Source organism: Meles meles, chromosome 1 (genome assembly GCF_922984935.1).
Source record: "Meles meles chromosome 1, mMelMel3.1 paternal haplotype, whole genome shotgun sequence".
Lineage (NCBI taxonomy): Eukaryota > Metazoa > Chordata > Mammalia > Carnivora > Mustelidae > Meles > Meles meles.
The window spans coordinates 34948305-34966535 of NC_060066.1; the positions used below are offsets into that span (position 1 = coordinate 34948305).

At 40.2% G+C, this 18231-nt stretch overlaps 1 protein-coding gene across 2 annotated transcripts in view; it reads right to left on the bottom strand.

Annotated features, from left to right (window-relative positions):
- The window catches only part of ATP6V1C1 (ATPase H+ transporting V1 subunit C1), a 42346-nt gene extending 29296 nt beyond the window's left edge, over positions 1–13050 (bottom strand). The window contains exons 1-2 of one of the 2 annotated variants that reach the window (XM_046015806.1): positions 12883–13050; positions 10250–10308 (exon numbers count right to left, since the gene is read on the bottom strand). The gene's annotated coding sequence lies outside the window, so the exon portion shown is untranslated. The remainder of the gene's footprint in view (positions 1–10249; positions 10309–12882) is intronic. The other variant, XM_046015799.1, reaches the window with a different exon arrangement.
- Between the last annotated feature and the right edge of the window lie 5181 nt (positions 13051–18231).

The following is an 18231-nucleotide window of genomic DNA, read 5'->3' on the forward strand; positions in this document are numbered from 1 at the left end:
TCTGTTTTAATACTAGTAGATGCTTTCTAACCTGTTTATGTTATGACCAAGCATAATAATATACTGAGCAGAAACCTTTTTGATGTTCTGGAATTTTTTTAAAGATTTTATTTATTTGACAGAGAGAGACACGGCGAGAGAGGGAACACAAGCAGGGGTAGTGAGAGAGGGAGAAGCAGGCTTCCCGCAGAGCAGGGAGCCCGATGCGGGGCTCGATCCCAGGACTCTGGGACCATGACCTGAGCCGAAGGCAGACGCTTCCAACTGAGCCACCCAGGCGCCCCTGATGTTCTGGAATTTTTAAAAAATATTTTAGGGTCGACATAGTCAGCAACTCTAATCACGTAAGGTTGTAAGGTAAGAGCTTGGGCTACACCTATATTAACTACAGGATCCATTTCAGTTAAGTTGCTTTTTAAATTAAATTCCTTATGACGAGGCGCCTGGGTGGCTCAGTGGGTTAAAGCCTCTGCCTTCGGCTCAGGTCATGGTCCCAAGGTCCTGGGATCAAGCCCCGCATCAGGCTCTCTGCTCTGCAGGGAGCCTGCTTCCTCCTCTCTCTCTCTCTCTCTGCCTGCCTCTCTGCCTACTTGTGATCTCTGTCTGTCAAATAAATAAATAAAATCTTAAAAAAAAAAAATTCCTGATGAAATGTTGTGGGTCAATCTCCTGCTTTCCTAAGCTGCTCCAAACCTTGCTATCTTTTCACTTATCTTTGGCCACTTCAGCATTGGCTTTTCCCTATCCCCTCCATCTAATATTGTTACATTTATCAAAACTAGCTTTTTTAGCCCAAACACCAATTACAGGACTACCTTGAATTTTAAAATTCTTGCTTGATTAGAAAATCCAATAACATCTTTCAGCCTCTTTTAATAATTCAGATCTTCTACATAACAGTAGTTTTTGGAAATTTGGGGTTTTATTGTAATTATTTATACAAATGATTCAGTTAAATTATATCTGATGACATTTTATACGTCCTCCCCCCTCGAAATAGCAGGTGATTAAATTCTTCCTGAGATTTTAAAATTATCCAAACTGCAGCTTCTTCAAAGACTGTAATAATATCAGCTATTACAGTAGATGTCACTATCATACCATTTAGAGTTCTAGAAAATCTCTTTCATCCAATAGGTTTCCAAAGTATTTCAAGAAATAAAAAAAGAACCCCATCTCTAATTTATAAATACCTACCCTGCCCTATTTCACTGAGCTTTTATCAGGATCAAATGAAATAATATCATGATAATTCTAAGCAAAAGTAGAGTCCAGTATTGTCTAGGAAAGGGGTATCTGAGTTTGAGTCCCACATTAGGTGCTGAGATTACTAAAGAAAAAAAAAAAAAACACGTTAAAAAATGTCTAGGGAACTTACAGAAAGTATTCTAATTCCATTTTTTAAAAATTTTATTTATTTGACACAGAGAGAGAGAGATCACAAGTAGGCAGAGAGGCAGGCAGAGAGACAGAGGGAGAAGCAGACTCCCTGCTGAGCAGAGAGTCTGATGTGGGCCTCAAACCCAGGACCCTGAGATCATGACCTGAGTCAAAGGCACAGGCTTAACCCACTGAGCCACCCAGACGCCCTCTAATTCCATTCAACTAGAGCCCTCTCCAGGGTCTTTTTGGCGATGGGGAGGAAGAGGCATCCTCTGTTTGGTACTCTGTTAGACACATCTCCTATACTATCTCATTTAATTCTCAAGACAGCCCTGAGGTAGGCAGTAATACTTGGAGAGGTTCCTTCCTAATTTACCAAGGTTACACAAGCAGCAAATGGGGTTCAAATCTCACTGTGTTTGACTGTAAAGGCTATGTTCTTTCTATTGTGTCATGCTAGGAGAAAATGTTCTGCACTCAGACCCACCTGAGCTCTCCTATTTGGAGAGATCCACTTGTAACCTTAAACCCCTTCATCCTGTTTCCTTCCAGGCTCCCAGCAACCTGTAGGCCCAAGGAATTCTGCTAGGTAAAGGAAGCTGATTTGAGCTTCCTTTCCCTTTTCATTTCAGCAAGATCATCACAATTTCAAAAACAGCAACACCCAACATCCCAAACTATCCTAGCTGCTGGAACAAACAATGATATCTCCAAACAGAAAAGGAAAGTAAAATAAAATAAAATATTCAAAAGACCTAGAGATAGAATTTAAATTAAATTTAAAAAGAGACCTGGATTTCAGAAAGAAAAAGTCACAAACTCTGAAGTCCGAAATAGTTACAATCTTAACTTTATCCAATCCCCTTAGTTTCTTCATCTGTGGAATACTACAAATCTCTTCACAGAGCTGCTGGAAGGAGTCAACAAAATGATGAATGTAAGAAATGCCCATGAAAACAGCATCAGTAAGTCTCTTGCAAAATCCTCTTTTCTCTGTTTCTGAACAATGTCCACTGTTATCCTGTGGACACAAGTCACATAAAAAATTTCTCCTTGGGAGCCTGAATGGTTCAGTGGGTTAAGCCTCTGCCTTCAGCTCAGGTCACCATCTTAGGGTCCTGGGATCAAGCCCAGCCCCGCATCGGGCTCTCTGCTCGGCAGGGAGCCTGCTTCTCCCTCTCTCTCTGTCTGCCTCTTTGCTTACTTGTGATCTCTCTCTATATATCAAATAAATAAATAAAATCTTAAAAAAAAATTTCTCCTTGAAGGGCACCTGGCTGGTTCACTTGGTAGAGATGTGACACTACATCTTGGGGTCACTGAGTTCAAGCCCCATGCAGAGTGTAGAGGTTACTTAATTAAAAAAAAAAAAAAAAAACTCGAAATTTAAGAAACTTTAGGCTCAGTTCCAAATAAAATTTATCTCTGCAGACAAATATACGTACATGCTTTTTAGATCAGCAAATGAAATCCATATTGCTAAACACCTTTCCCCTTTTATTTCAGCTGCATGGAAACAGTCAAAACTGGCTGTCCACTGGTTATCTTCTCATCACAACCTAGACACTTCCACCTCCTCTGTATGCTTCAAATGACTTCTGTTTTTATTCCTAATAATTTCCCTTTATGTCACTGTATATACTGGAAGTCAGGCATATATACAAATTGTATGTTAAACAAAAGAGAAAATTAAAAGGCACTCCAATCAAATGTTGAGCTCCTCAAGACTAAGATCTAGGTCTAAGTCCTTCTGCTATATGCGGGTATAAATGTATGTATACAGGGTGCCTGGGTGACTCTTGATTTCAACTCAGGTCATGATCTCAGTGTCGTGGGATCAAGTCCTGCAATGGGCTCCACACTCAGCTGGGAGTCCACTTTTCTTTCTCTGCCCCAAATTCTGCTTGCATGTTCTCTCTCGAAAATAATTTGTTCTAATCTTAGAAAAAAAGTTTTCTAAATGTGTGTATACTTTTGCTCTTGAAGATGTTATCTATACTCAAGGGAATTCCAGGCTAGATGCTAAACATTCTCCCAAATTTTTATCTCCAGTCCAGGCCCTCCACTGCCTCAAGAGCTATACCCAACAAGCCTCCTCAACTAAGTACAAGATGTCTCCACTTGGATGTCTCAAAAGCACTTAAAACCCAACATTTCTAGTCAAAACTCATAATCTCTTCCCCAAAACCATGTCCTGCAACAATAGACAATTAGAATTATCAAATGTCATCAAGGTAACAGCCAATACCTATTGGCCACTTCCTATTTACTAGCACTAGTCAAAACCCTCCATACATATGAACTTATTTCAAACAAGCTTATCAGACAAGTAGTAGTTAAAAATGAAAAAACAAAGGCACAGAAAGTACCTCATACATTAGGAGATATATCATATAATATGTATCATGATTTGCTAAGATGGTATCATATCATTAAATGCTAAGAATGAAATGTATTTTATGTTTTCACAGCACCTTCTTTTCAGTATTTCCCTGAGGGACACTTTTTATTAATGTCTTTCTTCCAAATAAATTGCCCCTTCAGGTAGGTGGTAGTTTTTGCTCACAACTCAGTATCCTCCGTACCTAGCACAGATGTCAGTATGTAGAACCTCAAAAAGTATCTGGCAGATATTCTCTTTTTTTAAAGATTTTATTTCTCTGAGAGAGAAAGTACGCACACATGCACTCATGAGTGGGGGGAGGGGCAGAGAGAGAGGGACAAGCAGACACCCCGAAAAGCAGGAAGCCCTACACAGGGCTGGATCCCTACACGGGCCCTGAGACCATGACCTGAGTCAAAGTCAGATGCTCAAACGACTGAGCCATGTAGGAGCCCCTGAATATTCTTGAATGAATAAATCACTATGCGGATTAAATGAGATAATACAGTTAAAGTACCTGGTTTATTACTGGTTAACTCCCTTCACTTCTCTGGTATTTTTAAAAATCAACTTTCTTGAAATATACTTCATATACAATAAAATGCACTCATTATAAAGGTACTGTTTAATGAGCTGACAAACGTACACACTTGTGTAGCCACCACCACAACCAAGATTAAACACATTTCTGTGATCCCAAAGCCTTTCCTCGCACCCAGTCCCAGTCAATTCCTACTGCACTGCCAGGCTGGACAGATGGTGATCTGCTGTCACACTATAGTTCTGACTGTCTAGAAATCATTGTAAATAGAAAATACAGTATATATTCTTTGCATCTGACTCCTTTTGCTCACAAATCTTTGACGTTAATCCATGTTATATGATGAGAAGTATACCGTTTCATTGCTTATACCTCATTACATGAATGCACTACAGTTTGCTTATTTATTTGTCTGGTGATGGACACTTAAGACTGTTTCTGGTTTGGGGCCTTTGACAATAGAGGTGCTATGAACATTGCACTACAAAGCTTCCTGTGAAAATGGATTTTCACTTCTCTTGGATAAACATCAAGAAATGGAATTCCTGAGTTGAATAATTAGCATATATTTAACTTCATAAGAAGCTGCCAAACTGTTTTCCAAAGTAGATACGTTAACAAAGTATGCAAGTTCCAGCTGTTGTACGGGCTCACCAATACTTACTGCTGTGAAGCTCAATTCTGCTAATTTACCAATTTCTTCTTTTATAATATATGCTGTGGTGTAAGAAAAATTTGCCTACTCTACAGCTTGAACTACACTTGAGTTTCTTGAATCTATGTTTAGTTTTCATCAAATTTGAAAAAATTTCATCCATTATCATTTCCAGGTTTTTTTTCAGCTTCCTTTTCCCTTCTTTTGAGACAAAATTCACATGTTAAACTACCCAATACTGTCGCACAGGTCAAAAAGCTTCTATCCCTTTTTTTCAGTTGCTTTTCTAGGCTTCAGTTTGGGTACTTCTGGCTCCCTCTTCTAGATTGCTGAATTCTTTTTTACAGTATTCTGCTATTCATCTCACAAAGTGAATTTTTCACTTTAGATGTATTTTTCAGCTTTTTAAGTTCCATTTTTTCTTTTAAAGTAGGCTTCAAAGCAGGGCTTGACTGTAGTAATACTGTGAGCACAACAATGAAAATGTATTTCTTTGGTAATAAGGGACCAACTGTTCACTTTTATTAAAAAAAAAAAATAACAGAGCTTGAATAAATACCCCACATATTCATACATGTGTCATTAATTTAGAAATATATGGCATGGCTACATGACAGATAAAATACAAATTCATTTTAAAGAATTAAAAAGACATAATTTGCCACTATTAATGCTAGTTCTATAATACATTATAATACATCTATAATACAAATGATTTTTGTTCCGTGGCACTGAGAAACATTTATCAACCCACTTCTTCACATGCTTTCTATGGCAGGTTATAAACTTAAAATGTGAAAAGCAGTATGAAATATGAAATCAGGTACAGAACAAAACAAAATCTGCATGAACTCTTGCTATGCGCAAGAAATGCAAATTCTTATTTAATTTTTGAAGGACAGAATACAGAGGATTTTCAATACCCTACATAAACATAGCAGGTGGCTTTGTGACCACAGTGTATAGAGTTCTGATTCATTCCCAAAACATCCCCTTGAAAACTTTTTGCGGCTCTAAAAATATTGGTAATAGAAGGCTTAACAACTCACATAAAAGCAACTCCTAGTTTGCTTCTTTCTTGAAAGTAAGACTCAAATCTGCCTGTCCTCACTGTCATCACCACTAGTGTATTTGTCTTAGTTTTTCTGCCTTATCTTCACAATCTTCCTGACCTCTATCAACCTTGACCTCAGGCCTGCCTGCCTTTAGTTCTCTTCCTCCCTGTCTCTGCTCAGACAGTCCATTTTGCACAAAACTTCTCTTCTTGTCTAAGCCAACTCAAACTTCCCTTAACAAAAAGATTTTTCCCAACTAAGACTAACGATGCACTAAATCCACTATTATCATCCCAAACCAGTATGTTTCCCTCAGTATGTTCCCCCCAACCCATTTAAACCCACGTAATTAACCACATTAAATAAAGCAGACACCCATTTTGGTGTTTTGTCTCATATCTCTTGTTGAGTGTAACTGTTTTCAGGGCTATATCATTTATGTCACCAAATGTTGTGGGTGCTTAAGTTTTCAGAACTGTGATAAGATCTAAGAAGCAAAACAAATGAAATGCACTCCCTCTCTTGAAGGAACTTACAATCATGTACACACAGGTCTATATGAGCAGATAGGTCTGTGTGTGCCATTAGAGGTAGGAGGAAAACTTAATGCAAGTGACAAGACAAAAATCAAGGCAGGATACATTGGAAGGGTGCCTGAGTGGCTCAGCCTATTAAGTATCTAACTCTTGATTTCAGCTCAGTATCTAACTCTTGATTTCAGCTCAGTATCTAACTCTTGATTTCAGCTTGTACACCAAAGTCTTCTATTTTATTAAGTGGGATAGTCTGGTACTCAGAAGGTCCTTCATCAGGGGGTTTGTAGCCCTTTGGGTATGTCCTAAAGGCTCCAAGATTCACTTTCCCTGCAGATATTGTTCTTGTTGGGTCAATTACTACTGCTACAAATGCATGTAGCATTTAGATCTTGCATGTAGATCAAGCCCCGAGTCAGGCTCCGAGTCAGGCTCCAAGCTCAGGGCAAAGCCTGATTCTCTCCCTCTCCCCCTACCCGCCCCGCTGCTTATGCCTGCATGTGCGTACACCCGCACTCTTTCTCTAATAATAAATAAAATCTTAAAAAAAGAAAAATACATTGGAGCAAAAGAAAAACACAAAAGAAAAAGAAAAAGGAAAACCTGGAAAACCTGGGTACAAAGCTCTGAGATCGTTTATTTACTGTGTCAACCCACTACTGGGAATTTGAAGGCTGTAGATTATTTTCCTACCATAACTCATCTGAATATAAAAAAACAGTAAAGCAGTAACTATCACAACAACATAAAAGGTTAGGATAACAAGGTCAAAGAGAGACCTGCTGTCATGTCTTCTTGAAGGTGTGACCCTGACCCAACATAGGGGCAACCACAGAAAACAGTACAGCACCCCAGTAAGTGTTCCAATACTTAACTGATTTCAATGCTTTCAACAAACCAATAGTCTCTGAAATGCAACCACTTTCCACAGTAAATAAAATTTCTCAACAACTTAAGACTGAAGGTGGTTTACATGCAAAACCAACTCCTTTTCAGTCCTTGAAAATACCAAGTTTACTAAGTGGCCTATTATTTACAACAAGTGCAAGAAGAAACACCTCAGATGTCAGTGAAATACCACACAGCCTTCCAACTGTGACACATCAACCTTTAAGAGAATTCATCAGTGCAAAAGATTTACCACAACCCATTCATTTTTAAAAAGGTGCCACATCCTACCCCAGAAACTGTTAACACCATAAAAATAAAAAGTAAGAACAACTGTTTCCTCTTTGAATGTTGAAATTCTACCCTTCAAAACAGAAGCATCTTAATTGAGATTGTGGGAAGGGCTTACTGGTAATAAAACTTGTTTAAAAGTTTCCAATAACTAAAAGGGGAATTTTACCTTTCAAGTAGTTTCATGATTCATACAGAACAAAACTTAGAAACTGCCAGAACATATACCTTCTTCAAATAAATCTTAATCTCTGACTTTTTGTTTTCAACTGCAATATTTTAAATTGCTCTATAATCCCATTACAGATCACCTGAATTTCATGCCAAAAATACATTTAAAGATGGAAGACAATTTTATCTTTTACAGACATATTTTATAAACTACCCTCTTTTTTGGTATGAGCAAATACCATGATCATGAGCAAGGGAGTGCATGAGCAGGGGAGCACTGGGGGGGGGGGGGGGGAGGGGCAGGCAGAGGAGTAGATTCTCAAGCAGACTCCCAGCTGAAAGCAGAACCCAAAGCAGGACTCAATCCCAAGACCTACCAGATCACGACCTGAGCTGAAATCAAGAGTTGGAAGCTTAACTGACTGAGCCACCCAGGCGCCCCTAAACTACCGTGTTTTTATTTCACAGTTGGCTAAAAATAAATTTGTAAAAGCCAAGCCTTAACTTTTACATAAATATCTCTTATAAAAACTGAAATGTTGAGGGTGGGGTGGTGGATTGTGTTCGGGCATATGTTAGGGAAAATTTCTTGCAATTTCTGGTAAAGCTAGGTGAATTGGTAGATGTGGCAGGAGGGCACTGTATACCTATTACTGAAAGTAATCATCAGGACCTTCTGAGCTCCCAGAGACTTCCTCTCTGCCACAGGCAACTCAGCAATGACCCAAGGAAGGAACAATTCCTTCCATGTGAGGGGAATCCCTGAATCTACACTCATGGCTCCCAAAGTGTTACTTCCCTTTCCTTTGGGGCTGGTATTTTGTAACACTGATTGGACCACAATACCACATTCCACCAGAAGGTGCTTTTATCTCTAATACAATGTAGCCTGAAACTCACCAAGTTACAGACTTTCAACTTAGTTGTTCCCAATTCCTCACTCCAGTAAGCTTGAGATTCTGTTTATTGATGGCGACAACCACTTACTGAATATGTACTATGTGATAAGCGCATCAATATGCTATGCAATTCTGCATTTAACTTCTCCAAAGATGTTATTATCACCCCCAGCTGTAGACGGAAGAACAGTTAATGAAATCATCTGTCCAAGATCACATGACTACAGACTATACACATTTTACAGCTAGTTTATTAAAACACTACTCTGAACTTCTATACCCTCAACATCTAACAGAGTATCTGTCACTTAGCAAGCACTCAAATTTCTGTCCGGCAAATAAATGGTAGCACCACATGCAAGTGTTTCATAACCAAATGGTACGTCTCTCCTCCAGGAGAAATGTATGGGAACATTTTAGGTTGTCCCAACATGGAGGCTACTAACTGCATTTAGTGGATGGGGACCAAACAATAGACTGTCCTGTCCAAAATGCCAGTAACACCCGTATAGAAACATTAAGCTCTAGCCTGGTTCATAAAGAAAACCTTCATGGTAAAGTTAATCCACCTGTTAATCAGCTTAATTTACAAATAACTTCCTATTCACTGATAGCTTGCTTCCAACATCTTTACACCAGCTTCTTTTTATAAAACACCATTTTTTGCACTTACCAGGCATTTTATTTTCAAATATACGCATACCCCATTTTAGACAAAGAGCTAATGCTCTTTTACCCACTGATGTAACCAAAGCACTTCTCTTCCACGGCTCACCTGGCTCCTTTTGGAACTCAGTAAATGCACAGCAGATTTACACTGTGATATAGCATTATAAGTAGACTACCACTAGAAAATAATTGTGCTTCATTATCAAGAACATAGTTTGAAATTTCCTGTTCCAAGGCTCACTCGTGTCAATAAGAAATTTTAGAATGCCATGGGTCCTGACCCGAGCTATCTTTCGAAGGGCACTATATTAATAGTTTCTATTTCTACTATGTCTTAAAAGTTTTGTTGAAATGGGAATCTAACATGAATTCGTTTACATCTGAAATAGCATATAATTCCACATCCAAAGGGTGAAAAAGATTTACTTCTGCAGACAGATCAAAATATGCACAAGAACAAAATTTAACTAGGAGATACTAAGTCAAAACTGTAGCTACCCCTAAACAGACTCAAGTTCAATAAGAAGATGCTTTGGAACTGGTGGACTACAAGGAGATCCCTCTGCAAAGGTTTATTTTGGCATTACAGTTTTGCTCTTTGGCCAATGGAATTATTTCACAAGTTATGGAAATAATCACAGAATAATATTTTTGAAGCCCTAAATTTCCTTTTTGGTTGTAAAAGCCAATGTCAATGAGGTTCCCTAAAACTGATATGCCAAAAATTAAAAACAAGCATCTCCTGCCCAGTTCTAAAAGCAGAATTACACGATCTACCTACCTCTCAGCATTTGCTTCTGTCAATCCCAAGTCCTGTTTCTTTAGATTTTTATCTAGTCCCTGCAAGATACACCAAAAGAGAAAAAGATCTGGGAGTTCGGAGACACAACCCCAAGGCTCAGTCTTCAGCACCACTCAAGACTTGCTTGTTGCCAAAGAACCGTGATTGACAACCTGAGCACCGTGAGCTCCACTCTGCTGCTCTTTATCTCCTCCAGCGCAACTATAAATTGACTAGCTTGACCCAAGCTTACAGAAAAGCAGTTTTGAAAGCACTGACCACCAATGCCAAATCCCTTGAAGGTGTCCTACGAGAAAAAGTTCACCAAAAGTGCTAACGTGCTGAATCAGGAAATTCATCCTCTCTCGATATGGCTGTGGTTAAGTATTATGTAGGTAATCAGCAGGAAAAGTACAGCAGCAGTCAGCACCCTGTGAAAGTTCTGCCAGACGGAGACAAATCTGTTTCTAGTTCCAAGGGTCTGGATAGGTTCCTATCTATAAAATGAAATGCATTTCCATCTACTCTCTCTCAAAGACCTGTCAGGACAAAATAAACATGAAAGGTAACCAAGCCCACCCTGTTACTACTATTCAATAAAAGGTATTCTGGAGGAGTAACATTACCACAGAGTGAGTCTGGAAGGCCAAAACAGATTTTTGCAAAGGAACCTTCAGTCAACTCCCAAATGATCCAGCCTCCCCTGTCCTCAGGACTGCTTAGGGGGTAGTTACAACTACCTTCAGCGAAGGATCGAAATAGAATCTAATCATTCTTTCCCTTCCCCAACTCCTTAGCTCCTCTAAAAGTGAATATGGTTAAACCTTCTCCTTAATTCCTTGGTGGAAAGAGAAAGTATCCCACCTTCAAATCCTTCCGTGGCTCTCCATTTCCTACAGGAGGAAATTACTAAATTGCCTTACCATCTCTTGGAATTACAACAATGTCCTCCTGAAGTGGTTTCCCCTCATTCAGTTTTGCACCCTCCACATTCTCACTAAATGTTATTTTTAAAAGCCACGTCTAACTCACTCTACTGCCTATCATCTTCACTGGCTTCCCTCTGCTTTTAGGATAAAAAGCCCTGCTGGGCCTGATCCCAGCCTTCCCCAACCTGCCTCTCTCACACATTTCTCTCCGGATTCGACCCTGCTAGTCCTCCTACTTTTCAAAAGCTTTATTCCTCTTCACATCTCAGGGCACTGACATATGCTGTTCCTTCTGTTTTGAATGTTTTTTACTCACACTTTCACACCCTTTTTAGTCTCTTTTCAGATGTCAGTTTGAAAGTCAGATGCTCCAAAAAGCCTCCTTTGAACTTCCTCTAAAGGCCATGTCCTTTACAAACTCTTTCACACCACTGTTATTCCTCCCAAACACATTTCACACTTGCATAATAATTAAGACCCATCTTCTCCACTTGACTGGAAACTCTATGAGAGTGTTTTCTAAACCTTCTAAACCTTCCTACCGGCATAGTACTTGGTATATAGCTCAATACATATCAGTTGAATGAATGAGTAAATATCAAAGTCTTCATTATCTGACTCCACTTTCTCACTTCTCTGAAATTCAAAATCACCACAAACCTGGACTCCCCTAGAAGCACTCTTTCTTTTCATCTTCAGGCATTCAAATCCTGCCTAGATGGCTTTCCCTGCCTCGAAAGTTCTCATTTCTCTCCACCTGTTCAAATCCCACTGGCTTGCAGAGATCCAACCCCAGTTACCTTTCCTCCAGGATATTTCCTGATAGTGTCAGTTCATACCTCTGTCCCTGCTCCACAATTCCAAAGCACTTAGCAATTTTTTTGATAATTACATATAGCCTCATTGTACTTCACTGTGTCGTGTGTGTGACTTATCTCTCCAACATTGGTTCTAACTCCTAAGGCTGGACTGTTTACAACCCCGTTCCTGCACTCCCAGAGTAGTGCTAAGTACTGAGTTCTCGCTGAAACATTTGATTTTTCCCTATCACACCAGAATTTTCCTCTGAAAAGAGTATCCGCTTCTCTTTACCCATTTCTCAGGTGATTTCCCCCCTCAAGTTCCTTTCCAGGGGTTTCTTGCCTATCTTTCCCCCATCTAATAAAAAACAGTTTGACTTCTCTGGATCCTTGTTCCTTCCCCCGCCTACAAAGACCCTGCATCCTCTGGGAGAGTCCCCTGCCTGTAGTGAAGGGTTCCTAGGCCCTTTAAACTGCCATCTCCCTACTCACAAGCGCGTATGCCCAGTGAAGACTCTCAAGCTCGCTGTGACCTCACACACACCACCCCAGATCCTCATCTGAGCCACTCTGTCGCATTTCATCCCTCTAAATCAAGGGGCGTGGATTCGCTCCCCTCACCCTTTCCAAGGAGAAGTGTCCCAGACCCGCAGTGTTTCTCCTTCCTGTCTCGGCTATTCAGTACCCCCTAGGGCCATTTCTTTTTCCCTTCTTCCTCCTCCTCCGAAACAGAACCCACGCCCAAGGTTTCAACGAACCAACGCCGAGAAACCAGACACAACGATGCAGCCAGTTCCAACGCCACAGCCTCGGCTCGGCCCCTGCGCCCACCCCCATCCCTCCCAGACGGCGACCGAGGCGCAAGGTTCGGCCTGGCCATCCGGGGTAACCATCGCTCACTGACCCAGGAAGGTGTCAAACGACGAAGTGGCTGCACTAACAGGTACGGAGGCGGTCAGCCTTGCAGACGTTAACGGCTCAGCGCTCCATCCCTGCCGGACCTAAGCTCCGGCCTCACGGCTTTCTCGACCCCAGCGCCTACGGAGCGAGTCACGTGCCACCCGGAGCAGTCAGCTGACCGCGGCGCGCGCTGCTTCGCCTACGCGCGCGCCACTGCGCAGCCGCAGCTGCCGTGGCAGCGGCGACCTCCGCGGAGGGGCGGGGCCGGGTGTTCTCTCGGGAGCCCAGGAGACCCGGGAAAGCTGGCGGCCCTGGTTCCGGGGTGGGTGGGCTTTGTCGCCTCTGCTAGTGTCCTGACGCCGTATGGTCCGCCTCCTGTGAACGTCATGGCCACCATCCCTAACGTTATCCCACTTTTTCAGGTTTCTGTGGGTCAGACTTTGTCTCCAGCCCCCTACACAGGCTGCTCCACTCGGGGTTTTCTCCAGGCAGTCCTGTTTTCTGAGTAATAACCTTCACGGTTTACTTTAGCTGATTCACATTTTCCTTCCAGTCCATTCCAGTTAATTCCGTAAATGTTCGTGGAACATACAGTAGTGCACTAGGCATTCTGCTAAATTTTTTTAGGATTTATCTACCAGAGCGAATCGTTCCTTGCCGAGAGAGGGCACGTTATCTAGTTCAGGAGTATGTGTGGCGTGTGATAAACATCATAATAGTTGAAACCATATTACATAATGAGAAACCAAAAAAGGTTTCAGAACAAAGGTATGGACGGGGAAAAAGCATGTTCTTTGGGAGAAAGAGGTAGCAAGCCGCCCTTCTGAACCCTGCATATTTCATTGGCTTGGGAAAATAAGGGGGTATTATTCTAATTTAGAACATAGTTCTAGAAACGGTAGAGAACTTTGGAATTTTCTAATTTAGTCCTTTTAGATTTACAGATGAGGAAAGTGAAGAACCAGAGGTCACAGAGCTGTTTAGCACAAAAGCATAAACATGCCTCGTTTTAAATCCTCGTTCTACTACTATCTGTGTGACCTTAGGCCTCTAAAGTTCAGCTTCTTCCCCTGTGAAATGGTGGCAATGATTACCACCTTTTAGAGGTATTGTGAGGATTGAAGGAAGTATGCATTTAGCACCGTGGCTGGCACACAGAAAACACCCAGTAAATGATCACCAGCATTACTGTACATTATGGGATCCAGGTTTTCTGAGCTATTCCATACCTTTCCTGCTCCTGCGTCCCTGTAGAAATTCACCCCCAAATTTCTTAAAACCTCAGCATTAAATTGGACAGAAAGTAACAGCAAACCAAGCTATCCACAACCTGATTTTTTTTTTTTTTAACCAATTCTGGGTGAAGTTCAGGCAATTCTGACAACCAGTTCTATAACACAGCTTTGGAAACTTGTCAGGAATTCCAAAAGCTTTATCTATGATCACAAAAATGGGCCTAAAGACAATATTTTGTTGGTACTGTACTGTCCAATCATACTTTCGTCCATGATAGAAGTGTTATTCTGTGCTATGGATATGGTAATATCCTTACGTGGCTACTGAACCCTTGAAATGTGGTTAGTGTGACCAAAACTGAATTTTAAATTTTATATCACTTTAATGACATTTAATTACACACAGAAGGTTAGTAGTAACTGCTTCGGATAGTGCAATTTTAGGGTCTGCATTTGAAATCTTTTGGGGTTTTTTTGTTTGTTTGTGGCCCTGAAGCAGAATTTGCATCTCAGTTTTTTAAATTTTAAATTCAAGTGCATCCACTTCTGACCTCCTGACACTTTCCAACGTTTTAAAGACCATGCTATCTATACTTGAGAGACAGTGTAATGTAGTCAGCTGTAAATATTACTAGATCTAGCATATCTCATTCCAAAGTTAGCAAGCATATTTAATATAAGCAGGGTATGATTACTTTCTAATAGCTTCTAATAGTAAGAGAATATGTTTTACAGAAAGAGAAGCAGCTCACTTTTCTATACTGCACGTAGGAGCATGCGAAGTTTGTCAGTGTGTATAGCAGACATGCCATACTTTTCACTCCATTTCCAACTATCTATATACTCCCCACTAGGAAGTACCTTTTAAGCTTAAAGTCACCCAAAAACTGCATAGAGAATATCTATTTTTCCTCACAGTTTCTTCAAGGGAAAAAGATAAGTGCTTTTATTAAACAAAGTGGGGAAAGTATTTGAAACTAATAGCACAATAGAAATCAAAATCACTTCACCCTCCTATAATACGCAAAATATCTTGGCAGTTAGTACTGGTATTCCCCTGGAAAAGGAGATGTTCTTGCTTAGGAAAACACCTTGATAAACTAGCAAACTGGAAGATAAACTGAGCTTGGGTCAATGGAGACAAACCAAGGCATAACTAAACTGGTTTCCGGATTGGAAAGAAACAGAACTGGGGTGAAGAGGTGGGAGGAAAGCACAGGGAAGTGAAGGGAAGAGAGAAGAGAAAGGAAGCAACATGGTAAAGGCTTCCAAAAACAGGATTGCTGAGAACTCCATTTGAGATTGCTGGCATGTAAATCTTTTGCCATCTGCCCAAATTTTTTTTAAAAAGTCTAAGTTCAAATGCTTCATATAAGCTTTTATTTTGTCGAAATTTCTGCCATCAAGTTCCATTACATAAAGAACTCAGACAAATGAATAAGAACAATCAGTAAGATCCCAACACACAAACGAAGAAAGACACAAACAATTAGGAAAAGAAGAAACCACTGGCTAAAACATATAGGAAAATATTCACCCTTACTAGTGTTCAAAAAAATATATAAGACAAGGGTGCCTGGGTGCAGTTGGTTGAGCGCCCGATTCCTAGTTTCAGCTCAGGTCATGATGTCCATGTCCTGAGATTGAGCCCAACGTGGAGCTCTGCACTCAGCATGTAGTCTACTTAGAGTTTCTTTCTCCCTCTCCTTCTGCCCTTCCCCTCTATGTGCGCATGTGGACGCATGCTTTCTCTCTCAATAAATAAGTCTTTAATCTATATAAATAAGACAGTATAAGTATCTACAAAAGTAATATATATAAATGAGAACCTTTCTTAGCAAAGATAGAAATATAGTCATAATAGCCAATGCTGCTGAAAACGCAGAAAGATAGACTCGTACTGCTAGCGGAAATGTAAACTGGTACAACTTTTACAATCAGTAATTTGACCTATGAAAGTGAAGGTTTAAAAATGTTCATTTATTTGCTCTACATTAGATTGGAAGTAATTCACAAGATAGTAAAATATTTATGCAAAATATGTTCATTATATCATAAAGTCTGTTTTTATCAACAACACCACCAATTAAAGACTTAGTCAAGGATCTAAGTCCCCTATGAAGGTGAAGTGTTGAACATGGTTTGAGGTTTACATCTTGAATGTTTGGAGTTTAATATTCATAATTGATTAATAGAAGACACTAGACCAGTGGTTCTCAATAAGAGGATATTTGGCCATATCTGGAGACATTTTTGCTTGTCACAACCTGTGAGGAAAGGGATGTTACAGGTATTTAGTAAGTAGAAACTAGGAATGTTGCTAAACATCCTACAGTGCACAGGACAAGCCCCACAGCAAAGAATTATCTGATCCAAAATGTCAATAGTGCTAAGGAGTGAGAACACTAGTGCTAGACCCATGATATTCTCAGATTCCAAAGGCTTTTTTTAAAAAATATTGATTGATTGATTGACTGATGTTAGAGAGAGAAAGATAGAGGGCATAGGGGAAGGGGCAAAGAGAGAGGGAGAGCAGATTCTGTGCTGAGTGAGGAGGCTCGCACCATGCTCAATCCCATGACCCTGAGATCACAACATGAGCCAAAACCAACACTTAACCGATGGCACCACACAAGCACCCCCCAAAGTTTTTTTTAACTTTTATTTTTTTAAGTAATCTCTATGCCCAATGGAGGGCTCAAACACATGACCCTGAGATTGAGAGTCACATATTCTACTGACTAAGCCAGCCAGGCATCCCATGAGATTCCCAAATTCTTGATTACCAACATGATACATAATACTCTTGGTTTTCTGTCTATAAAATTGCGACTCTAATATCTACCTCTACTGTTGTTGTAAGAATCTGGGGTGCCTGGGTGGCTCAGTGGGTTAAGGTCTCTGCCTTCGGTTAGGGTCATGATCTCAGGTTCTCGGGCTCTCTGCTCAGTGGGGAGCCTGTTTCCCCCCCTCCTCTCTGCCTGCCTCTCTGTGTACTTGTGATCTCTGTCTGTCAAATAAATAAAATCTTTTTTAAAAAAAGAATCAAATGGAATCATGTAATAAATTATAGTCACATTGCCACTTTGGGTTATCAACCAGGCTCACTCACCAGCTTAACAAATTGGTTCCCATATGCCAGCCTCATAGTGAATTCTGGGCTTGTCACAGTGACAAATTTCTATATACCATGCCCTGTGCTTGAGAAGAATAGAAACAGAAAGGTTTTTTTAAATCAATAAATGCCAACTATTTAATGAATAATGGCTTTCAAAAATAGATTTACATTTATTCCTATTATAACAATTAGTAGATATTAATTATTTCATAATTAGAAAGTATAGATAAGCAAAAAGAAGAAAATGAACATCACCCATCATTCCACAAGGCAGGGAAATCAATTTGGCACATCCTTCAAGAATATTTCGATTCAGGTGCGTGCACATATGCAACCTTTGGCGTAGATTCAGAATAGCAAGTGGGGAGTGTCTGTGTCTGATCATCCCCAGAGCAAGAGTCTAGGACATCCATTCTCCTGGTGCCTCAGCTGGGCTGTCAGCGGAAGGATGTCTGACATTGTCTCCATTCCTTCCCTGCTGTTAACCAGGATCACCTGTAATACTTCCTCATTCATAAAGTTTTTTCTGAGCCCCATAATCATACATATAACAACAGCAATTAGAGCTGGACTTCTAAAGTGCTTGGTTTTGTGCCCAGCACTGTTCTGTGTGCTTTGCTTAGATTAATTCATTTAAACCTCAAAACAACCCTTTGATGCAAATATTATTATTAACCCCTTTTTACATATGAGGAAACTGAGGCATGAGGTGATAATGTAATTTTACTAATTAGTAAGGAGCAGATCTGTGTTCTGAACCCAAGCTGTCTGGCTTATGAGTCCATGCTCTTAACCTCTGCAACATAAAGCTTCTTGCATTGTCTCTTAGATGTATTTCTTTTACACTCTGAATTCTCATGTCATTCTTATGGCATTTAGCTAATTTCACTTGCATTACAATTTATCAGGTTTACCAAGACCACCTTTTACTCAGTCTTGAATGTGCAGTGTACACAGTAAGCATCCAATAGATGATTAAATAGATTCTACAATTAAAGGA